This window comes from Pristiophorus japonicus, chromosome 22 (assembly GCF_044704955.1).
Source record: "Pristiophorus japonicus isolate sPriJap1 chromosome 22, sPriJap1.hap1, whole genome shotgun sequence".
NCBI classification, from domain to species: Eukaryota; Metazoa; Chordata; class Chondrichthyes; family Pristiophoridae; genus Pristiophorus; species Pristiophorus japonicus.
Genome location: NC_091998.1, coordinates 38,154,627 through 38,179,581, shown reverse-complemented (window position 1 = coordinate 38,179,581; position 24,955 = coordinate 38,154,627). Strand labels below are relative to the sequence as shown.

At 48.3% G+C, this 24,955-nt stretch overlaps 1 long non-coding RNA gene across 1 annotated transcript in view; it reads right to left on the bottom strand.

Moving 5' to 3' along the window:
- Positions 1 to 24,955, bottom strand: part of LOC139234959 (uncharacterized) — a 131,567-nt gene that overhangs the window by 88,098 nt on the left and 18,514 nt on the right. Inside the window, exon 2 of the long non-coding RNA XR_011588374.1 lies at positions 4,615 to 4,690. This is a non-coding gene — a long non-coding RNA (uncharacterized lncRNA). The remainder of the gene's footprint in view (positions 1 to 4,614; positions 4,691 to 24,955) is intronic.

Below are 24,955 nucleotides of genomic sequence, written 5' to 3'. Positions count from 1 at the left end.
CTTGCCATTCAAATGTTAACACCTCCCTACTGGACATTAGTGATGCTGGTATCGCTAAAGATGTGCACCGGGCACCGAGGGGACACCAAGGACTCCCTGGTATGATCTACACATTGATTGGGCTAACCTAACTGGTAGCAATGCGATGGAGGAGGATTTCCTGGAGTGTATTAGGGATGATTTTCTAGATCAATATGTCGAGGAACCAACCAGGGAGATGGCCATCTTAGACTGGGTGATGTGTAATGAGAATGGACTAATTAGCAATCTTGTTGTGCGAGGCCCCTTGGGGAAAAGTAACCATAATATGGTAGAATTCCTTATTAAGATGGAGAGTGACAAAGTTAATTCGGAAACTAGGGTCCTGAACTTAAGGAAAGGTAACTTCGACGGTATGAGGCATGAATTGGCTAGAATAGACTGGCAAACGGTACTAAAAGGGTTGACGGTGGATAAGCAATGGCAAACATTTAAAGATCACATGGATGAACTTCAGCAAATGTACATCGCTGTCTGGAGTAAAAATAAAACTGGGAAGATGGCTCAACCATGGCTAACAAAGGACATTAAGGATAGTGTTAAAGCCAAGGAAGAGGCATATAAATTGGCTAGAAAAAGCAGCAAACCTGAAGACTGGGAGAAATGTGGAATTCAGCAGAGGAGGACAAAGGGTTTAGTTAAGTGGGGGAAAATTGAGTATGAGAGGAAGCTTGCAGGGAATATAAAAACTGACTGCAAAAGCTTCTATAAATATGTGAAGAGAAAAAGATTAGTAAAGACAAACGTAGGTCCCTTACAGTCGGATTCAGGTGAAATTATAATGGGAAACAAAGAAATGGCAGACCAATTGAACCAATACTTCAGTTCTGTTTTCACGAAGGAAGGTACAAATAACCTTCCGAAGGTACGAGGCGACAGTGGGTCTAGTGAGAAGGAGGAACTGAAGGATATCCTTATTAGGCGGGAAATATGTTTGGGAAATTGATGGAATTGAAGGCTGATAAATCCCCAGGGCCTGATGGTCTGCATCCCAGAGTGCTCAAGGAGGTGGCCATAGAAATAATAGATGCATTGGTGATCATTTTCCAACAATCTATCGACTCTCGATCAGTTCCTATGGACTGGAGGGTAGCTAATGTAACACCACTTTTTAAAAAAGGAGGGAGAGAGAAAACGGGTAATTATAGTCCGGTTAGTTTGACATCAGTAGTGGGGAAAATGTAGGAATCAATCATGAAGGATGAAATAGCAGCGCATTTGGAAAGCGGTGGCAGGATCGGACCAAGTCAGCATGAATTTTTTCAGCATGTAACTAGGGAGAACCAGTGGATGTGATGAATTTGGACGTTCAGAAGGCTTTTGAAAAGGTCCCGCACAAGAGATTGTTGTGCAAAATCAAAGCACATGGTATTAGGGGTAATATACTGACGTGGATTGGGAACTGGTTGGCAGATAGGAAGCAGAGAATCGGGATAAACGGGTCCTTTTCAGAATGGCAGGCAGTGACTAGTGGAGTGCCGCAGGGCTCAGTGCTGGAACCCCAGCTCTTTACAATATACATTAACGATTTGGATGAAGGAATAGAGTGTAATATCTCCAAGTTTGCAGATGACACTAAACTGGGTGGCGGTGTGAGCTGTGAGGAGGATGCTAAGAGGCTGCAGGGTGACTTGGACAGGTTAGGTGAGTGGGCAAATGCATGGCAGATGCAGTATAATGTGGATAAATGTGAGGTTATCCATTTGGGGGCAAAAACGTGAAGGCAGAATATTATCTGAATGGCGGCAGACTAGGAAAAGGGGAGGTGCAACGAGACCTGTGTGCCATGGTTCATCAGTCACTGAAAGTGGGCACGTAGGTAGAGCAGGCGGTAAAGAAGGCAAATGGTATGTTGGCCTTCAGAGCTAGGGGATTTGAGTAAAAGAGCAGGGAGGTCTTAGTGCAGTTGTACAGGGCCTTAGTGAGGCCTCACCTGGAATATTGTGTTCAGTTCTGGTCTCCTAGTCTGAGGAAGGACGTTCTTGCTATTGAGTGAGGGCAGCGAAGGTTCACCAGACTAATTCCAGGGATGGCTGGGCTGTCTTATGAGGAGAGACTGGATCAACTGGGCTTTTATTCACTGGAGTTTAGAAGGATGAGAGGGGATCTCATAGAACCATATAAGATTCTGACGGGACTGGACAGGTTAGATATGGGAAGAATGTTCCCGATGTTGGGGAAGTCCAGAGCCAGGGAACATAGTCTTAGGATAAGGGGTAGGCCATTTAGGACTGAGATGAGAAGAAACTTCTTCACTCAGAGAGTTGTTAACCTGTGGAATTCCCTGCCGCTGAGAGTTATTGATGCCAGTTCACTGGATATATTCAAGAGGGAGTTAGATATGTCTCTTACAGTTAAGGGGCTCAAGGGGTATGGAGAGAAAGCAGGAAAGGGGTACTGAAGGCAAGATCAGCCATGATCTTATTGAATGGTGGTGCAGGCTCTTAGGGCTGAATGGCCTACTCCTGCACCTATTTTTCTATGTTTCTATCGTTTTCGGTTTCTCTGGGGGCAGAGCGCCAACAATGACCACAGGAGAAAGGACTCCAGCGGTGGAAGGCCGGGTCACCTACTCCCATGAGGGGAGATGGCCTGGCTGGTTGGGATCGAACTCCACCAAGTACTCCAACCACGAGGTCTTCATCTACGGAGAGGCATCCATCCCCTGCCCGGAGATCACTGTGGCCACTTCCAGAGTGAGAGTGACAGAAGGCAGGAAGGTGTGCCTAACTTGCCAAGGAGACATACCTGTGGGACGGTGGTGGTGGCTCAGAAAGCTCAAGAGGGACGTGGGAGACCGACACTCGGACTGGGAACGTCTGATACCTACCAAACCATCACGGGGTCATCTGGCGGGGTTATGGTGTGCTGGGAGAAATGGTGGGCATATGACCAAGGGATTTATTTGTGTATGTGGGGATCCACTCGCGTGTGTTCAGCGGGGGTCTCCATTACTTTCTACAGGTCGTGGCAGAATGTCGGGGATGGGGTGGAATGGGATCACAGCGGGGAGCCATGTGTGACTCCCAATCCCTGGGTACCAGTAATCGCCACCGAACTAGTAGTTCAGGAAAGGAAGCCCCCACCCACGGCCAAGCCCACCATCCCACACGGGTGCCCGACAACAACCAGGGGACCGGGGAATGGTTTAGTGTTGGGCTCCACCGAGAACCTACTTTATCAGGGGGTACACTACGCGGTGGCATCAGTGGTGCTAAATCTGACAGAAGTCCGCCTACGTACATGGTGTCCCTGGGAAACTGAGCTGTTGTACCAAGCTCTGCTGCGGGAGATGTTCCGGAAGTTCTATGAACTGGACTTCGGGGATGTCAGTGTAGCAGACCTGTATAAACAGTGGGATAGGGCCGAACCAGGCAGGCAGGGGCGAGGGACTTTAAATGATATTTCACGGGGTTTAACACTGGGGCGTCCACCATAGACAGTTTGGATAACGTGCAGCTGGCCCTCCAGATGAATGGGTTGAAGAACCAGCTGCGCAAAATCCTGGGGGACGAGAATACCGTAGTGGGATCCGCGCTCCACGAAGAGGTGGCAATGACGATTCACTTAAAGGAGATTATTTCTCAATTGGAGGCACAGGCCAGGGTTGTAAATGCTTTGATTCGGGAGGAAATGCCTCCGATCAAGCCGTCCAAAATGAGGTATGCGTGCTCTCTGGGGCCTGGTTGCTGGGAGAGGGACGGAGTAACCTCGAGGATCTGAGACAGGGACAGGTCCCCTCCTGGATCAGCAACCAGCACTTAGCAGCACTGCACCCGTATGATAATGTTTTGAGTCCTTGCCACTTCGTGGAGCGTCGGAAGCCTACCTGGTACCGGTGGACTGTGGAAAGTCAAATCATACCATCATGGGTGTGGTAGTCAGGATGCCCATGATGGGGGCATCCCTACGACCAGCACACCTGTACCGAGTGGAGAATGTGTGAGTCATTCGTGGAGGGGTGCATGTTCGATTCCAAGAGGTCCCACCTTATGTCACAATGTGGGAGCACACTGTGACAGGTTAAGACCTGTCAGGTTGTCGGAGCAGGGGAGCACAGGTAATCCTGTGCCCCCAGCACTTGAACGCTTTTGCAAGGCCACAGTGTGGGTTCAGCACTGCTGGGGCAGAGCCTATCAACTGCACAATGGAGGTAATGGCCCCTAACCACATGCCTCCACAGGTAGCATATGTAGGCGGTGGGACATATTGTGTCACCACAAGTGCCCAACAGTATGAACACGGACCGGGAAGGTGGTGTCCAATACCATACAGCAGTTTTTGCTTTAAACCCAGGGCAGAGGTTCAAGTGGCACACACCAGAATCACACCCATCCCAGAACCTTCCACGATTCACCTCACGGTACAAAACAACCTCAGCCACTTACAACAATATGTCGCCCATTTTGGCTATCCCATTGCCCCACTACCTGAGAAACTTACAGCCCTCCTCCAGGCAGTGGATTTGTCTCAAAAACATTTTTACACCATGGAACAGAAAACTGAAATTCTAGCGAGGAGATTGCCCAGATTAAACCCCCAGCATGGTGGATTTGGGGATACAGGTAGACATACCTGAGTAGATCCGATTGGGATCGCACGCCTTGGTGATCGGCCAACTCCTGATTGGAGCATATCTGCTAGCTACAAGCTGTAAGCTCAGGAGAAAAAGGAAAATCAATCAGTTCCGAAGGCTACTACATAGAGAGGAGAGCCGTTGCTAAACACTTAAGGCGTCTAAACAAAGCTTGACCGCAACACTCAGGCTGTTTGTTATTCAAGGGATTACCGTGTTTTCATACATGGCCCCTGGGGAGTTTACAGGGCAGGTTTTGTTTGTTTTGCGGTTAAAACTGAAATGGCAATGTCTGGGGCAGCGAGAATGAGACTCAATGGACAAATACTGCTGTAATCTTAGGCACATGAAAATATTGCATTTGTAAATATTGTAACCTCTTGGATTCTGTGTTCTGCACTGTGTTAAACAGGGATTACGATGTATATGGACTGGGACAAGTTTAGAGTTAAACTGGGGAAAGTTGGGCAATTTGGGAGACCAAGGGTTTTCTCACCACCCTGAACTTTGACACACTCGAGTGGTGTCTAACTGTGTCAGATGGGGGAATTATGTAGTGGAGGACGAAAACCCCTCATTTTACCCAGAAGGAAAAGAGCTGTGGGATCTGTCTGTGCTGCAGCAGGCCAGTGTCCTGGAAGGAACAGGGAACCCAGAACCAGATGTGGATTGAAACCGAGGCGGTTTGGCCTTGGCAGGGCAGTGATTGTACGGGGGAGGACACCGGAGGGCCAATGGTGGGACAGAGTCAGCCCGAAGCAAGGGACTCCAAGCCAATGGGAGTGCCCTTGCTCGAAAACTCGAGACTGACTCATCACCGATACCAGGCTATTGTCTCCCCCACGTTTACATAAACATAAGAACATAAGAACATAAGAACATAATAATTAGGAACAGGAGTAGGCCATCTAGCCCCTCGAGCCTGCTCCGCCATTCAAAAAGATCATGGCTGATCTGGCCGTGGACTCAGCTCCACTTACCCGCCCGCTCCCCATAACCCTTAATTCTCTATCTGTGATTTGAATACATTCAATGAGCTAGCCTCAACTGCTTCCTTGGGCAGAGAATTCCACAGATTCACAACCATCTGGGAGAAGAAATTCCTTCTCAACTCGGTTTTAAATTGGCTCCCCGGTATTTTGAGGCTGTGCCCCCTAGTTCTAGTCTCCCCGACCAATGGAAACAACCTCTCTGCCTCTATCTTGTCTATCCCTTTCATTATTTTAATTGTTTCTATAAGATCACCCCTCATCTTTCTGAACGGCAACAAGTAAAGACCCAGTCTACTCAATCTATCATCATAAGGTAACCCCCTCATCTCCGGAATCAACCGAGTGAATCGTCTCTGTACCCCCTCCAAGGCTCGTATATCCTTCCTTAAGTAAATTGACCAAAACTGCACGCAGTACTCCTGGTGCGGCCTTACCAATACCCTATACAGTTGCAGCAGGACCTCCCTGCTTTTGTACTCCATCCCTCTCGCAATGAAGGCCAACATTCCATTCGCCTTCCTGATTACCTGTTGCACCTGCAAACTAACTTTTTGGGATTCAGCTCGCGACTTTCTGTCTTCAGACCCTGCAGAGATACCTTTACGTCGAGCCCCCTCCTAGGTGGTGCGCTCTGGCGACGTATTTCTTCCGCCAGCAGCGCGACCTCAACTACGACACGCAGCTCCTGTTTGTGAACTTGGGGGGTGTCAGGACCGCCCTCCGGGAGCTGCCTGTCTTTTACAGGGACCTCATCAGGGTCTGGAACAAAGTCTCCACCAAGCGCAGCTCTCCGCCGGCTGGAGTGGCGGCTGTCCTGCAGGAGCCGCTGCTCGGGAATGCGTACCTCCACGACCGAGGTTTTATGTGGCGGTCGGAAGAGAGGGCTGTGGCTGGTGAGGTGACCAGGGTCAGGGACCTGCTCGATGGCGGAGGAGCAGGCTGGATGGCGCCAGAAACGCTGGCGCGGCGCCTAAATCCTGCCAACGTCCGCCACGCGGCCGATGCCATCGAGTCGCTAAAAACAGCTCTGGGCCCTGACTCCGTTAGGTGCATCGAGGAGGCTCAGGCACGTGGGGAGATCCCGTCCGAACTGACCCCCGTCCGGACGGAATTCCTCATCGGCGCCAAACCCCGGAACCTCCCTCGGGGGCCGGCGCCTCACAACTTGAGCCGCCTCGGGGAAATCCCCTCCGTGCCTTTCAGTTCCGCGCGGAGGGGTTTCTTGTACGGGCTGCTCCTGCACACTCTCAACTTTGCCATCCTCGCCTGCCGTCCGGACACGCCATGGCGAACCATCTTGCCGTCCGGAGGAGGCGGGGGTCCCCGATGGAGGGCACTCTACACAGGGGTCCTCCCACTATTCATCGGGGACTTGGCCTGGAGGGTGGTGCACGGAGCAGTGCCGTGCAACAAATTTTTAAGCCGGTTCACGGACTCCCAGGCCGCCTGCAATTTCTGCGGTCTGGAGGAGTCCGTGTTCCATGTTTTCATTGAGTGCACGAGGTTGCAGCCCCTGTTCCATTATTTGAAGGGGCTGCTCCTGAAATTCTGGCTGCACTTCAGTCCCACTCTCCTGATCTTTGGGCACCCTGTGCGGAGGGGAGCGGGTAGGTCCGAGTGCCTCCTCGTAGGACTGCTCCTGGGCACGGCCAAGGGTGCCATCAGCCGGTCCAGGCAGCGGGCGGTCGAGGGGGTCGTTCAACCTGACTGCCTGCCTCTCTTCCGCTCTTACATCCGGTCCAGGGTGTCCTTGGAGATGGAGCACGCGGTGTCCACCGGTACGCTCGCGGCCTTCCGCGAGAGGTGGGCACCGGAGGGACTGGAGTGCATCATCACGCCCGGCAACCAAATTTTAATTTGATTTTACGTTTTAAAGTTTAATTTGTTTTAATTGCCGGTGCTTTTAGTGTCCCCTTCCCTTTTATAGGGGGCACTGGGGAAAAATTGTGATTTTAGTGCCCAAAAAAAAAACAACAAAAAAAACAAAAACACAAAAAAAAACAAAAAAAAAACAAAAAAAAGGAAAAAAAGGGCCTTGTAAATGTCTGGTGTGTCACCCAGGTCGGGTGGCACAGTTTAATGTTTTAAGTTTTGCAGGTAGACTCTAAAAGAGTTTCATGCACAAGGACTCCCAGGTCCCTCTGCACCGCAGCATGTTGTAATTTCTCCCCATTCAAATAATATTCCATTTTACTGTTTTTTTTTCCAAGGTGGATGACCTCACATTTTCCAACATTGTATTCCATCTGCCAAACCTTAGCCCATTCGCTTAACCTATCTAAATCTCTTTGCAGCCTCTCTGTGTTCTCTCCAGAACCCGCTTTCCCACTAATCTTTGTGTCATCTGAAAATTTTGTTACACTACACTCTGTCCCCTCTTCCAGGTTATCTATGTATGTTGTAAACAGTTGTGGTCCCAGCACCGATCCCTGTGGCACACCACTGAGCACCGATTTCCAACCCGAAAAGGACCCATTTATCCCGACTCTCTGCTTTCTGTTAGCCAGCCAATTCTCTATCCATGCTAATACATTTCCTCTGACTCCGTGTACCTTTATCTTCTGCAGTAACCTTTTGTGTGGCATCTTATCGAATGCCTTTTGGAAATCTACATACACCACATCCACCATGCTCGTTATATCCTCAAAGAATTCCAGTAAATTAGTTAAACATGATTTCCCCTTCATGAATCCATGTTGCGTCTGCTTGATTGCACTATTTCTATCTAGATGTCCCGCTATTTCTTCCTTAATGATAACTTCAAGCATTTTCCCCACTACAGATGTTAAACTAACCGGCCTATAGTTACCTGCCTTTTGTCTGCCCCCTTTTTTAAACAAAGGCGTTACATTAGCTGCTTTCCAATCGGCTGGTACCTCCCCAGAGTACAGAAAATGTTGGTAGATTATAACGAATGCATCTGCTATAACTTCCGCCATCTCTTTTAATGCCCTGGGATGCATTTCATCAGGACCAGGGGACTTGTCGACCTTGAGTCCCATTAGCCTGTCCAGCACGACCTCCCTCGTGATAGTGATTGTCTCAAAGTCCTCCCTTCCCACATTCCCGTGACCAGCAATTTTTGGCATGGTTTTTGTGTATTCCACTGTGAAGACCGAAGCAAAATAATTGTTTAAGGTCTCAGCCATTTCCACATTTCCCATTATTAAATCCCCCTTCTCATCTTCTAAGGGACCAACATTTACTTTAGTCACTCTCTTCCATTTTATATATCGGTAAAAGCCAGACTATGGAGGGATATTACGTAGGCCTTAAGAAAACTAGGGAACCCAAAACAAACCGAGGGCCTCTACAACTCTTTTAAAGGAGACAAAATTAATGGTTAGATCAAGTGCCCCCGATCTGGGGGACACTCCAGACGCGTTTCAAATGCCCTTTTTTTGGGGGTTTTTTGTGTTTTTTGGTTTTTTTTGAGGGCTTTAAAATCATATATTTTACAAGTGCCCCCTATAAAAGGGGAGGGGGACACTAAAACCCGGCAATTAAAACAAATTAAACTTTAAAACATATAAAATCAAATTCAAATTTGGTTTGCACTCCAGCCCCTCCGGCGCCCACCTGTCGCGGAAGGCCGCGAGCGTACCGGTGGACACCGCGTGCTCCATCTCCAAGGACACCCTGGCCCGGATGTAAGCGCGGAAGAGAGGCAGGCAGTCAGGCTGAACGACCCCCTCGACCGCCCACTGCCTGGACCAGCTGATGGCACCCTTGGCCGTGGCCAAGACCAGTCCTACGAGGAGGCCCTCGGACCTATCCGCTCCCCTCCGCACAGGGTGCCCAAAGATCAGGAGTGTGGGACTGAAGTGCAGCCAGAAATTGAGGAGCAGCTCCTTTAAATAATGGAACAGGGGCTGCAACCTCATGCATTCAATAAAAACATGGAACACGGACTCTTCCAGACTGCAGAAATTCCAGGCGCAAGGCCTATACAATGGCTACAACTCTTTTGGCAGGGTGGGGGAACAAAATACACGTTAGATCAAGTGCCCCCCGATCTGGGGGACCATCCAGACACTTAACTGCCCCTTTTCTTTTTAATTTTTTGTTTCTTTTTTTTGTTCCAATGGCTACAGGAGGCCCACAACTCTTTTGATCGGAGACAAAATTAACCAGTTAAGTCAAGTGCCCCCCAATCTGGGGGACACTCCAAACATTTTTCAACTGCCCTTTTTTTTTTAAACTTTTTGTCGTGATTTTTTTGGGGGGCAATAAAATCATACATTTTACAAGTGCCCCCTATAAAAGGGGAGGGGGACACTAAAAATCCAGCAATTAAAAAATTAAACTTTAAAACATGTAAAATCAAATTAAAATTTGGTTGCCTGTGGTGATAATGCACTCCAGTCCCTCCGGCGCCCACCTCTCACGGAAGGCCGCGAGCGTACCGGTGGACACTGCGTGCTCCATCTCCAAGGACACCCTGGCGCGGATGTAAGCGCGGAAGAGAGGCAGGCAGTCAGGCTGAACGACCCCCTCGACCGCCCGCTGCCTGGACCGGCTGATGGCACCCTTGGCCGTGCCCAGGAGCAGTCCTACGAGGAGACCCTCAGACCTAGCCGCTCCCCTCCGCACAGGGTGCCCAAAGATCAGGAGTGTGGGACTGAAGTGCAGCCAGAAATTGAGGAGCAGCCCCTTTAAATAATGAAACAGGGGCTGCAACCTCATGCATTCAATAAAAATTTGGAACACGGACTCTTCCAGACTGCAGAAATTGCAGGCGGAGGGCCTATACAATGGCTACAACTCTTTTGGCAGGGTGGCGGAACAAAATACATGTTAGATCAAGTGCCCCCCGATCCGGGGGACACTCCAGACACTTAACTGCCCCTTTTTTTTAAATTTGTCGTTTCTTTTTTTTTGTTCCAATGGCTACAGGAGGCCCACAACTCTTTTGAGTAAACAAAACAAACATTAGATCCAGTGCCCCCTGATCTGGGGGACACTACAAACATTTCACAAGGCCCTTTTTTTTTCTTTTTGTTTTTTTTTTGGTGTTTTTTTGTGTTTTTTTTTGGTTTTTTTGGGGCACTAAAATCATAGTTTTTTTCCCCCAAGTGCCCCCTATAAAAGGGGAGGGGGATACTAAAAACACCGGCAATTAAAACAAATTAAACTTTAAAACATAAAATCAAATTAAAATTTGGTTACCGTGGGTGATGATGCACTCCAGTCCCTCCAGCGCCCACCTCTCGCGGAAGGCCGCGAGCGTACCGGTGGACACTGCGTGCTCCATCTCCAAGGACACCCTGGCGCGGATGTACGTGCCGAAGAGAGGCAGGCAGTCAGGCTGAACGACCCCCTCGACCGCCCGCTGCCTGGACCGGCTGATGGCACCCTTGGCCGTGCCCAGGAGCAGTCCTACGAGGAGGCCCTCGGACCTAGCCGCTCCCCTCCGCACAGGGTGCCCAAAGATCAGGAGTGTGGGACTGAAGTGCAACCAGAAATTGAGGAGCAGCCCCTTTAAATAATGAAACAGGGGCTGCAACCTCATACATTCAATAAAAACATGGAACACGGACTCTTCCAGACTGCAGAAATTGCAGGCAGAGGGCCTATACAATGGCTACAACTCTTTTTGCGGGGTGGGGGAACAAAATACACGTTAGATCAAGTGCCCCCCCGATCTGGGGGACACTCCAGACACTTAACTGCCCCTTTTTAAAAAAAATTTTTGTTTCTTTTTTTTTGTTCCAATGGCTACAGGAGGCCCACACCCTGCCAACCCAATTAACACCTACTCAATCCTTGATTAAGTTAACATCAGGCATGACCAGTGAAAATCCCCCCGCGAAATCCAACACAGCTGCATTTTTCAAAAATCACAAGTCCACCAATGTGAAGGATTTATTTCAGCACAAACGTCTGGCTGGATAACTGGATATAAGAAGGGGTTTCTGCCCCGACAAGTTGTTCCGTTCTCATGTTCCAGCAAGCAGTCAGCCTTTTGACACAGAAGGAAGTCCAGTGTCTGAAGACAGAAGAAGCAAACCACCATCCCGAGACGGCATCAGTTCAGCCTCCTTTCGCTACTGGAGACTGAACCTTTTCCTTTTCCCACAAGGATCTTCCCCTGAGAGCTGGACTCGGGTAGATCCACAGCAACAACAAGACGCAACAACAACAAGTTTCTAAGAAAAATCACAACGGAAAAAGTACCTTCAAGATCCTGAAGATAGCAAAAAGAGAACCCCGAAACCGCGTTTTGACCTGGAAAGATTGTAAAGGCTGAGGTGAGTATAATCTCTGGTCCCCAAAACTCCCAACTCAGGTAAGTCAGGAAGGTGGGAGGTTGTGCATTGGACTGCTGTTAAACTTGTGTAAAGATTTTTGTTGTGTCCATTTAGTGGGATTTAGGGGGATTGTTTTGTTGGTGTATTGCTGTTTGTTGAGATACACCTTGTCAAATAAATTGGAAGCTTAAAGTTCCTCTTGGAATCGCCTCGTCTCAGTTCTGTTGTATTACATCTCCTGATCATGAGTCTTGTGTCAGAACAGTGTAAGGGAAGACAGTAGCGTCTCAAACGCTCAACAGACTAGGGAAGAAAGGGGTTAGGAGTGTTTGACACTCACAGGTGCCTCACAGGCTAGTCATAAGCTGTGGGGGTGCATGATTCTCAAAACCCCCTTCATAAGCTGTGGACACACTCGCTCCAGGAGTGCTCTTGCAGCACTCGGGTACCTCACAGGCCAGGCATAAGCTGTGAGGGCAGAAGCCCAGAGAGAAACACCCAAGGCACAACACTTCCCATAACCCCTTACAGGCAAATGAGGGTGCGGGGCCCAGAGAGCCGAGGGCCCAGGGACAGCACAGGCCAGCTCCCACTGCAATATGTGTGCACACTAGGTCTGTGCAGCAGAGCACGTCTTCAGTCATCCTGGTTGAACTTTTGATACTGGATAAAAGCCTAGCTCTATCAAGCTCGCTCATCACACACAAAAAACTCCACGCACAGGCATCTTCCACCCATTCGATTGGAGTTCAGAACTGGAATATCGGCTCCTTCATTGAAACATCTGTGAACCCTTGTGGAAGCAAGTCATCCTCGTTCGAGGGATCGCCTATGATGATGATGTAACATGTCGAAGAATTGAATGACTTCATCCTGTTCCTATGTAACAGGCTCAAGGATTTCAATCACCTCCTCCTGTTTCTATATCACAGGCTTGAGGGGTTGAATGGGCCGCCTCCTGTTCTGATACAACAGTTTCGAGAGGCTGAATGGCCTAGTTATATTCTGATGAAACAGGCTCGAGGGACTGAGTGACCTCCTTCTGTTACTCTGTAACATCTCGGAGTTGAATGACCTCCTGTTCCTATGTAATAATGCTCCAATGGACGACTCCAGTTGCTATGCAACAGGCTCAAGGGGCTGAATAGCCACCTCTTGTGCCCATGAAACAGGCTTGAGTGGCTAAATGGTCTCCTCCTATTCCTATGCAACAAGCTCGAGAAGCTGATTGGCCTCCACCTGTTTCTTTGTAACAGCCTCAAGGAGTTCAATGGCCTCCTGCTGTTTCTATATAATGAGCTCGAGGGGTTAAATGGGCCTCCTCCTGTCCTAATTAATGGGCTCGAGGAGATGAGATGAATCGCCACCAACTGTTCCGATGTAGTAAGCTCAAGGGCCTAAGTGACCTCATTCTGCGCAATGCAACAGTCTCATGAAGCTGAATGGTCATCGTCTTGTTCCTATGCAACACGCTCGAGATGCTTAAGTGACTAACTTCTATTCCTATACAACTGAATCTCAAGGCTTGGTGACCACCTCTGCTCCTTGTCTATCAGGCTCGAGGGGCTGAATGGTCTCCTCCTGTTTGCATTCAACAGGCTCATTGGGCTGAATGACCTATTCTTCCGTTGTAACAGTCTCGATAGGCTGGAGGACCTCCTCTTGTTCCTATGCAGCAGGTTTGAGGGTCTGGGTGGCCTCACATTCTAATGTAAATGGCTCGGTGGGTTGAATGGCCTCCTCCTGTTTCTATGTAATGGGCTCTAGGGGTTGAATGGGCCTCTTGCTGTAACTAGTGGGGTGCCTGAAGGATCAGTGCTGGGGCCTCAGCTATTCAAATATTAATGACCTGACGATACAAAGCTAGGTGAGACAGTAGCTGTGAGGAGAACACAAAGCGTCTGCAAAGGGATATAGATAGACTACATGAGTGGGCAGAAAGGTGGCAGATGGCGTATTATGTATGGATATGTCAGGCTATTCACTTTTATCGAAAGAATAAGAAAACTGAATGTTTTTTAAATGGTGCGAAACTTTTAAATGTGGATGTTCAGAGAGATTGATGTCCTTGTGCATGAAGCACAGAAAGCGAGCATGCAGGTTCAGCAAGCAATAAGGCAGACAAGTGTCTAGAACCAGGTGCAGAATCTCAGGATAAGAACATAAGAACAGAAGAAATAGGAGTAGGCCATACTGCCCCTCGAGCCTGCTCCGCCATTTAGTATGATCATGGCTGATCAATCATGAACTTGTGTCCACTTCCCTGCCCGATCCCCATAACCGCTTATTCCTTTATCGGTTAAGAAACTATCTATCTCTGTCTTAAATTTATTCAATGACCCAGATTTCACAGCTCTCTGAGGCAGTCAATTTCACAGATTTACAATCCTCAGAGAAAAAAATTCTCCTCATCTCAGTTTTAAATGGGTGGCCCTTACTCTAAGATTATGCCCCCTAGTTCTAGTCTCCCCCATCGGTGGAAACATCCTCTCTGCATTCACCTTGTCAAGCTCCCTCATAACCTTATACGTTTCGATAAGATTACCTCTCATTCTTCTAAGGGGTAGGCCATTTAAAACAGAGATGAGGAGGAAATTCTTCACTCAGAGGGTTGTGAATCTTTAGAATTCTCTGCCCCAGACTGCTGTGGATGCTGTGTCTCTGAATATATTGAAGGCAGTGATAGGTATTTGGAGTCGTGGGGAATCAAGGGATATGGAGATTGAGCTGGAAAGTGGAGTTGAGTTCGATGATCAGCCATGAACTTATTGATTGGCGGAGCAGTCTGGAGGTTACCATAGAGCCTACTCCTGCTCCTATTTCTTGTGTTCTTAACAAGCTCGAGGGTCTGAATGGGCCTCATCCTGATTCTATGCAACCATTTGGAGGAACTGAGCAACTGCCTCCTGTTCCTTTGTAGCACTCGAGGGGTTGAATATCCTCATCCTGCTTCTATGTAACAGGCTGGAGGAGCTGAATGGTCTCCTACTGTTGCTATGTAAATGTTGAAGTGCTGAATGGCTTTCTCCTGACCCTACGTAACAGACTCAAGGGGCTGAATGATTTACTCCTGTTCTTATGTAACCAGCTCGATGGGCTGAATGACTTCCTCCTGTTCCTATAAAACACATTTGAGGGTCTGAGTGGCCTCCTCTTGTTACGATGTAACGGTCCTGAGGGGCTGAACTGCCTTCTCTTATTCCCATGTTATAAAATCGAGGGGCTGAATGGTCTGTTTCTGTTCAGATCTACCAGGCTTGGGGGAGAAATTGACCTACTACTGTTGCTCTGCAACTGGCTCTAGTGGCTAAATGGCCTCCTGCATTTTCTATGTAGCAGGGTCAAGAGGCTGAATGGCCAACCTCAGTTACTTTTTAACAGTCTCGGAGTTGAATATCCTTCTCCTGTTCCTGTGTAACAGGGGCGAAGGGCTGAAATCCCTCCTCTTGTCCCATGTAAAAGCCTCGAGGGGCTGAACAGGCATTCAACCCCTCGAGACTGTTATAAAGTAACTGGGATAGACCATTCAGCGCCTTGACCCTTCAATTTAGAAAAAGCAGGAGGCCATTTAGCCCCTAGAACCAGTTGCTAATTTGCAGTCTCGATGGCTGAATGATCTTCTCTGTTTCAATGTAACAGTTTCAATGGGGTAATTGGCCTGCTTAATTTCTTATGCAAGGCTCGCGGGATTGGATAGTCCTCCTGTTACTATGCAAAAGGCTCAAGGGCTGAATTGTCCTGATCTTGTTCCTATGCAACAGTCGTGAGGGTTTAAGTTGTCTCCTCCTCTTCCCATGTAACAGCCTCAAGGGGCTGAAAGGTCGGTTTCTGTTCATACGGAAAAGGCTCATGGGGAAAAGTGGTTTACTCCTGTTCCTATGTAACAGGCTCGAGGGGCTGAATGGCCTCCTGCTTTTTTATCTAGCAGGCTCGAGGGGCTGGAAGACCACCTCCTGTTGTTTGCAACAGGCTTGAGCGGATGAATGGGCTGCCTCCTGTTCCTATATGCTGGAACCTGGTCAAATCTAAGGCCCGCCAATTTCTCGGCGGTCCCCAGGTGGAATGTACTTGTTAGCCACCTGCTGCCGCTGCGGCCAGTTGGTAGCGAGTTTCACTGCAGTTGTGTCAACGGCAGGCAGCGGGAGCGGGCGGTGGCAGCAGTGGGCGGTAAGCGCTTGTCTCTCGACACAGCAAACATCGGAGGCTGTGCTCCATGCGTGCACGTGACTTGGGAATTTTTTTTGTAGTTTCCTCTGGGCGATGACATCACTTTTACTGGGATTGGGGCTGATGGCACTGCTGCGCATGCTCCGAAAAGCTCTGCACTTACTTGCACCTGCCAGTTGGAGAGGGGTCAGTTTTGGAGAGAGAGATACAAATTCATCATCAGCCATCCATCAAGGACAGTAATAATGAGTGCAAAAAAAGCTTCCAAGCAATCTGATGGAACCAAGCCCAGAGATCCCTGATTTGATGATGATGAGATGGAGGAGCTTGTATCTGAGGTGGAGCACTGACATAAAGACCTCACCCGAGATGGTCGTGGCAAGTCTCCACCACCCTAATATAGACACATCTGAAGGGAGATTGGTGAGACCATGTCCTTCGTGGGAAACATTGTGCGGGATGGAGACCAGTGTTGGAAATGATTGAATGCCCTCGTGGTGTCAGCAAGAGTGAGTAAACATTTAGTGGATGCCACTCCCGTACAAATCCAAAAGGGCGTGTGTGTGTGTGTGTGTGTGTGTGTGATGAGCAAAAGTGGTAAAGGCTGCAACGTTTCTTTCTGCAGAAGAAAAGAACATCCAAGGCAATAAAGCCTGAGTGCCAAAGGAGGGGACCCAGCAGATGTAATCGAGTTGAGCAGCCTGGAGGAGCGTGCCTTGGCATTGGAGGGTGACCACCGCTGTGCCACCATAAGGGTGATGCGGATCCCGTGCTAGAGCATGGTAAGCTGAGCATAATCTCCTGTCTGCATTACGCTCATGTCATGAAAGATGTTGCAATGTTAAATCAAATGCCTTTCAACACAGCATGTCGGCCATTAATGGTGTCGTGTAGTAATGGAACTGCTTAAAGTACGAATGTGAAAAGTTACAGATCACATGTCAGCTTGACCAACCCCACCCCCCAGCTATACACTGAAATGTTGTCCTCTACTTGCAAATGTTGATTTGGACAGCACCGAGCAATGAACACCATCCATCTCTGGCACACAAAGGCCGAGTGTGACACCAACGTCTCCCACCCAGACGTTGTCACCAGCCCAACACATTAGCTCTTTCCTGCACGGCCCCCCTTCCAAGATCACTTACATCTGCCGCATCCACCTCCAGAGTCACGAAGGAGGGAGAGGAGGGAGAAGTCAGGAGGGAGAGGAGGGAGAAGAGCTTGAGGTCGAGGAGCTGGAAGAAGAGGATTCCAGCCTCCTGACATGTGTGCCACCTGTACGGCCAACATCGGTGACGGGGTCCGACTTCTGAGGATTCGAGTCGGATGCAGCAGGAACAAGTGCTGGGAGGCACAGAGACCGTGCGGGAAAATCCACCAAGCCGCATGCACCCAGAATGATGCAACAATCCCATGAGGATGCAGGCCGGCTCGCAGCAATTCAAGAAATGATCCAGCTGTCGAGGATGAGCATTGACCTAGGTCGAGATCTGCTGCAGACCAGGGCTGGGATAGCTGCTAGCATCGTCACCTTTGCTCAGCAGCATACTGTCAGTATAGAGCGGCTCATTAATCATTCTCTGCAGGTTAAGGTCTATCAGATAACTAGCAGTGGAGAGCAACATTGCATTCATCGAGGCGATGAGGCAAATGATGACTTCTGGCCATGTCATGCAACCCCCCAATCCCACACCATCGAGGCCAATAAATCCCGAGGAGCCGGAGATGCCGGCGCCTTCAATCACACCCCCTACTTCTCTCCAAGACGAACACGGCAACAGCCCTCTGGCTGCCCTCCTGCCCTCCTGCACAATGTGATGGAGCAGAGGCGGTGAGGGGCAGGGGTGCAGCTCGCCATGGTGAAGGTGGATCCATGAAGAGGACGATGGGTCTCAGTGAGGGGGGTGGGTAAAGAGAGGTGGTGGTAGTGGGTAGAGGGGTGGGTTTTGGTGGTGGATATATTCTTTACTCCTCATTAAGTTGTGGCTGTTGTTCCACATGGTTCATTGTCAATGTCACTTGACTGGTCTCGGAAAAACTGTACATATGTTGGATTCAGTTGTTTGCATGTTCTGTCACTTTGGCATGCTGCACTATTCAATACAGTCACATTGTTCACCCACTCTTGTTCAGTGTCTCATTTTTACATTAACTGGGGTGCCTTCTGAGTAAAACACAGCTCTCCCTCAGGTGTTCTGCCGTATGAGGAATATCTTGCCCTCCACATATGATGCGACTGTTTAATGGGTCCTGTCATCAGGCTGTTGCGAGATGACAAGTAAGGGTCACCAATGCAGGAAGGCTGCGATTCAATGAGACAGTTGCACTACTTGCAGGGCACACATTAAGGCTTGCACTTCAGTCCACTTTTCCTTAGTCCAACATCGCGGAGTCTCACCCCTGATATGACATGTTCTTGAGTGACTTTGCAGTCCATTATATAACTTTTTCCATCTTCTCTACTTGAAGTCATGCTGTTCCCACTATCACATGCTGCGACCTGCTGGAGCATTACATTTTCTCGTTTTCGCTTATTTACTCTGACAGAAGCTCCTACCATCTGTGCACTCACATTCTGTCAATAACTCTGTTCTGCCTGCAATGGTCTAAAAACTCTTGTCAGGCATCTCCATTGAGCCTTTACCATCTTTCGGAACTGATTGCCGCTTCCTCCACCACACCTTCCCTTCAACGGAGAACTTTTCATTTACATGTCTGAACCCATTCTGTGCAGGTTAAGGTCTATCAGATAACTAATTCTGAGCCTCTGATAATGGTGCAGCATATGGACAGTACCCGGGATGTGCAGCACTGCTCCAGCACTCTGAGTGATTCTCCCTGCCGCTTGATTCACAGCCAGATCAGAAAATCTTTTTGCCATCAGTCTCTGCCATGGGTGGGTGACAGAATGTTGCGCCGGCGGTACTTCTGCCGGGAGGGTCCTGGGCGACAGATGGATGGTACAGGAGGAAGCGGTTTAATAAAAAAATTTGGGGGCGGAACCTCGGCGGCTGTGGGCGGAACTATGACCAAGTTCGGGCCCTATGCCACTGGCTCGAGGGGCGAATGGCCTGCTACTATTCCTTTGCAACAAGCTCGCAGAGCTGAATGGCCTCCTCCTGTTCCTTTGTGACAATCTCAAGCAGTTCAATGGCCTCCTGCACACGTGGGCTGACGTGGTAGAATGGGCCTCTTCCTGTCATGCATCGGGCTCGAGTGGTTGTTCCTATGTAAGATTCTTGAAGGGCGGAATGGTCTCCGCTTGTTCCCATGTAACAACCTCAAGGGGCTGAATGACCTGTATGTTCTGAAGTATCAGGATGTACAATGTCCTACTCCTGTTCCTATGTAACCGGCTTGAGGGGCTGATTGGCCTAATCATGTTACTATATAACTGGCTCGAGTGGCTTTATGGCCTACTCCTGTTCCTAGGTAACAGGCTCAATGTGCCATATAACCTCCTTGTTCCTTTGTAACAGTCTCAGTAGGCTGGAGGGCCTCCTCCTGTTCCTATGCAACAGGTTTGAGGGTCTGATTGGCCTCCTCTTCTTCTGATGTAACAGGCTTGATGGGTTGAATGGCCGCCTCCTGTTTCTATGTAAAGGGCTCTGGAGTTAATGCTGTAACTAGTGGGGTGCCTGAAGGATCAGTGCAGGGGCCGAAGCTATTTAAAATCTATATTAATGACCTAGATGAACATCAAGGAGGCCGAGAGTTCGGAAGCCTCGGAGATTGGTGAGGTGAGTTGGTAATTCGCTCTCTTTTGTCTATTTCTTTTTAAATAGGTCGGGCAGCCACAGAGGTCGGTGAGTTCGGGAGGCCACAGAGTTTGGTGAGTTGAGTTGGTTTGTACCTCTCTTTTCTCTATTTCTTTTCAAGTAGATTTAAAACTAGATAAGGCTAACTAGAGTGATTGCAGTGCAGCTCAGCCCCGTGGAGTGTTCATCCTGCGGCATGTGGGAAGTCCTGGACACTTCACGCAGCCTAGACAACCATGTGTGCAGGAGATGTCTCCAGCTTCAACTGCTCGAGCTCCGTGTTTTGGAGCTGGAGCAGCGGGTGGAGTCAAAACGATGCATCTGCGAGGCTGAGACCGAAGTGGAAAGCACGTTTCAGGAGGCGGAGCTTAAAGGCGTGCAGGTAGGGCGGAAGTGGGTGACCACCAGACGTAGTAAGTGTGCTAGGCAGGTAGTGCAGGCGTCCCTCCATGAGTCCATCTTGCTTTCAAACCGATATTCACTTATGAGTATTGGTAAGGATGATGGTGCCTCTGGGGAGTGCAGCCAGAGCCAATTCCAAGGCTCCACGGGTGGCTCAGCTGCACAGGGGCAGGGACAAGTATAAAAGAGCCCTGGTGATAGGGGATTCTATAATTAGGGGAACAGACAAGTGTTTCTGCGGCCGTAGACGTGACTCCCGAATGGTTTTGTGCCTCCCTGGTGCCAGGGTCAAGGATGTCAAAGAGCGGATACAGGACATCCTGGGGGTGGGGGGAGGGGGGAGGGTCCATATCGGGATTAACGACACAGGTAAAATGAGGGATGAGGTACTAGAAGAATAATTCAGGGAGCTAGGAAGAAAATTAGAGTAGGACCTCAAAGGTAATAATCTACCAGTGCCATGTGCGAATGATTATAAGAATAGAAGGATAGAGAGGATGAACACATGGCTGGAAAGTTGGTGTAGGAGGGAGGGCTTTAAATTCTTGAGGTATTGGGACTGCTTCTGGGGGTGATGGGACCTGTACAAATCGGACGGGTTCCACTCAACAGCACCGGGACCAATATCCTTGTGGGGAGTTTTGCTAGTGCTGTTGGGGAGAGTTTAAACTAGCTTGGCAGGGGGGTGGGAACCTGAACGAATTCAAAAGGGAAGGAAGTAAAGCAGAAATTGGATAGCATGAATCTAGAAAGCGAATCTGTATGAGAGAGGAAACAGGGTAAGCAAGGAGGTCTTCCTATGCTGTACTAGTCTGTTCCTATGCTGAATGCTATATACTTTAATTCAGCTGTTTACATTGTACATTAATGATTTAGACGAGGGGATTAAATGTAGTATCTCCAAATTTGCGGATGACACTAAGTTGGGTGGCAGTGTGAGCTGCGAGGAGGATGCTATGAGGCTGCAGAGTGACTTGGATAGGTTAGGTGAGTGGGCAAATGCATGGCAGATGAAGTATAATGTGGATAAATGTGAGGTTATCCACTTTGGTGGTAAAAACAGAGAGACAGACTATTATCTGAATGGTGACAGATTAGGAAAAGGGAAGGTGCAACGAGACCTGGGTGTCATGGTACATCAGTCATTGAAGGTTAGCATGCAGGTACAGCAGGCGGTTAAGAAAGCAAATGGCATGTTGGCCTTCATAGCGAGGGGATTTGAATACAGGGGCAGAGAGGTGTTGCTACAGTTGTTGGTGAGGCCACACCTGGAGTATTGTGTACAGTTTTGGTCTCCTAACTTGAGGAAGGACATTCTTGCTATTGAGGGAGTGCAGCGAAGATTCACCAGACTGATTCCCGGGATGGCGGGACTGACCTATCAAGAAAGACTGGATCAACTGGGCTTGTATTCACTGGAGTTCAGAAGAATGAGAGGGGATCTCATAGAAACGTTTAAAATTCTGACGGGTTTAGACAGGTTAGATGCAGGAAGAATGTTCCCAATGTTGGGGAAGTCCAGAACCAGTGGTCACAGTCTGAGGATAAGGGGTAAGCCATTTAGGACCGAGATGAGGAGAAACTTCTTCACCCAGAGAGTGGTGAACCTGTGGAATTCTCTACCACAGAAAGTAGTTGAGGCCAATTCACTAAATATATTCAAAAGGGAGTTAGATGAAGTCCTTACTACTCGGAGGATCAAGGGTTATGGCGAGAAAGCAGGAAGGGGGTACTGAAGTTTCATGTTCAGCCATGAACTCATTGAATGGCGGTGCAGGCTAGAAGGGCTGAATGGCCTGCTCCTGCACCTATTTTCTATGTTTCTATGTTTCTATAGCGAATAAGGCGGATGAGCTAAGAGCACAGGTATACACTTGGGAGTATGACAATATAGCCATTACAGAAACATGGCTGAAAGAGGGGCAGGTTTGGCAGATCAATATTCCTGGCTACAGGATTTTTAGACAAGATAGAGATGGGGGTAAAAAGGCGGGGGGGTCGGGGGTGGGGGGGGGGCGGAGAGTTTCGGTACTGATTAAAGAAACTATTACAGCAGTAAGGAGGGATGGTATGTTGGAGGGATCATCAAATGAGGCCATATGGGTCGAATTGAAAAATAAAAAAGGGATGATAACACTGCTCGGTGTGTATTATAGATCCCCAAACAATGGGAGGGTGATAGAGGAGCAAATATGCAGGCAAATTGCTGTGAAGTCCAAAAATCATAGGGTAGTAATAGTGGATTTTTACTATCTAAATATTGATTGGGACAAATTTAGTGTGAAGGGTATAGAGTGCGGAATTCTTGAAATGCATAAAGAGAACTTTTTTTTCAGTATGTAGCAAGCCCAGCACGAGAGGGGCGGTCTTGGATTTAGTTTTGGAGAATGAAGCTCAGCAGGTTGAAGGGGTATTAATGAGGGAGCACTTGGGTGCCAGTGAACATAATTCAGTCAGATTCAAGTTGGTTATGGATAAGGACAAGAATAGGCCTGGAATAAAAGTTCCGAATTGGGGAAAAGCTAATTTTGCTAAGTTAATGAGTAATTTGGCCATTGTGGACTGGAAACAGCTACTTGTGGATAAATCAGTGTCAGAACAGTGGGAGGCATTCAAGGAGGAGATCCTGAAGGCTCAGGCCAAACATGTGTTCTAAAAGAAAAAGGCTGGGAAAAATAATTCTAGAGCCCCCTGGATATCTAGGGACTTATAGGGGAGGATTCAGAAAAAAACGGACACTTATGTCATATACCAATGGCAAAATACTTTAGAATCTTTCGAGGAATATAGAAAGTTAAGAGGCAAAATTAAAAAGGATATTAGGAATGCTAAGAGAGAGCACGAGAAATTTTTGGCCAGTAAAATTAAGGAAAACCCTAAGATGTCTATAAATATATTAAGAGTAAGAGGAAAGCTAAAGAAATGGTGGGGCCTATTAGAGACCATGAGGGTAATTTTTGTGTGGAGGCAGAAGATGTTGGTAGTGTTCTTAATGAATACTTTGCATCTGTTTTCATAAAGGAAAGGGGTAATGCAGATACTGCTATCGAGGAGGATTGTGATATTCTGGATGAAATAAATATATATAGAGAAGAAGTATTAAGGGGATTAGCAGCTTTGAAAGTAGATAAGTCCCCAGGCCCAGATGAAATACATCCCAGGCTGTTGAGCTAAGTAAAGGAGGAAATTGCAGACCTCTTTGGATCTGGGCATGGTGCCGGAGGATTGGAGGACTGCTAATGCAGTACCCTTGTGTAAGAAGGGAAAAAGGGAAAGGCCGAATAATTACAGGCCTGTCAGCCGAAACTGAGTGGTGGGAAAACTTTTGTAAAAAATCCTGAAAGACAGGATAAATCTCCATTTTGAAAGGCAAAGATTAATTGGGGACAGTCAGCATGGATTGGTTTAGGGAAGATCGTGTTTGACTAAACTGATTGAAATTTTTGAGGAGGTAACTCGATGTGGGTAGTGCCTACGATGTAGTATATATGGACGTTAGTAAGGCTTTTGATAAGGTCCCACATGGTAGATTGGTCATGAAGGTTAAAGCCCATGGGATACAGGCCAAAGTGGCAAGTTGGATCTAAAATTGGCCTGGAGGTAGGAAGCAAAGGGTAATGATTAATGGATGCTTTTGTGACTGAAAGGATGTTACCAGTGGGGTTCTGCAGGGCTCAGTACTGGGTCCCTTGCTTTTTGCAGTATGTATCAACGATTTATATTTGAATCTAGGGAGTATGATTGAGAAGTTTGCAGATGACACTAAAATTGGCTGTGTGGTTGATAATGAAGAGTAATGTCATGGGCTGCAGGAGCATAGCAATCTACTGGTCAGGTGGGCAGAGCAGTGGCAAATGGAATTTAATTCAGAGAATTGTGAGGTGATGCACTTTGGGAGGGCTAATAAGGAAAGGGTTTACACATTAAGTGGTAGGCCACTAAATAGTGTAGATGAACAAAGGGACACTGGTGTGCTTGTCCACCGATACGAAAAAGTAGCGGGCCAGGTGAATAAGGTGGTTAAGAAGGCATACGGAATGCTTGCCTTTATTGGCCGAGGCATAGAATATAAGAGCAGGGAAGTTATGCTTAAATTGTATAATACTTTGGTCAGGACACAGCTGGAGTACTGCATGCAGTTCTGGTCACTGTATTATAGGAAGGATGTTATTGCACTAGAGAGGGTGCAGAGGAGAATTACTAGGATGCTCCCTGCAATGGAGAATCTTATTTATGAGGACAGATTGGAAAGGCTGGGTTTGTTCTCATTGGAACATAGGAGGTTGAGAGGAGACCTCATCGAGGTGTACAAATATTGAGGGGCCTGGACATAGTGGATAGTAAGGGTCTATTTCCATGAGTGGAGGGGTCTATTATGAGGGGGTATAGTTTTAAGGTGGTTGGTGGAAGGTTTAGAGGGGATTTGAGGGGGGGGGCTACTTTACGCAGAGTGTTGTGGGGATCTGGAACTCGCTGCCTGGGAGAGTGGTGGATGCAGAAACCCTCACCACTTTTAAGGGATGGTTGGATGGGCACTTAAAGTGCAGTACCCTGCAGGGTTACGGACCTAGAGCTGGTAATTGGGATTCGACTGGATGACCTTTTGTTGGACAGTGCAGATATAATGCTAAGTACTGCAGGGAATTGAATACGGCCGGGATGATCTCCTGGACTAGTGTCGATCGCCTGGATGGGTCGGAGAATAACTTTCTCAGATTTTTTCTCCCTAAATTGGCCTGGGATTTTTTTCAGTTGTTGCCTCTCCCA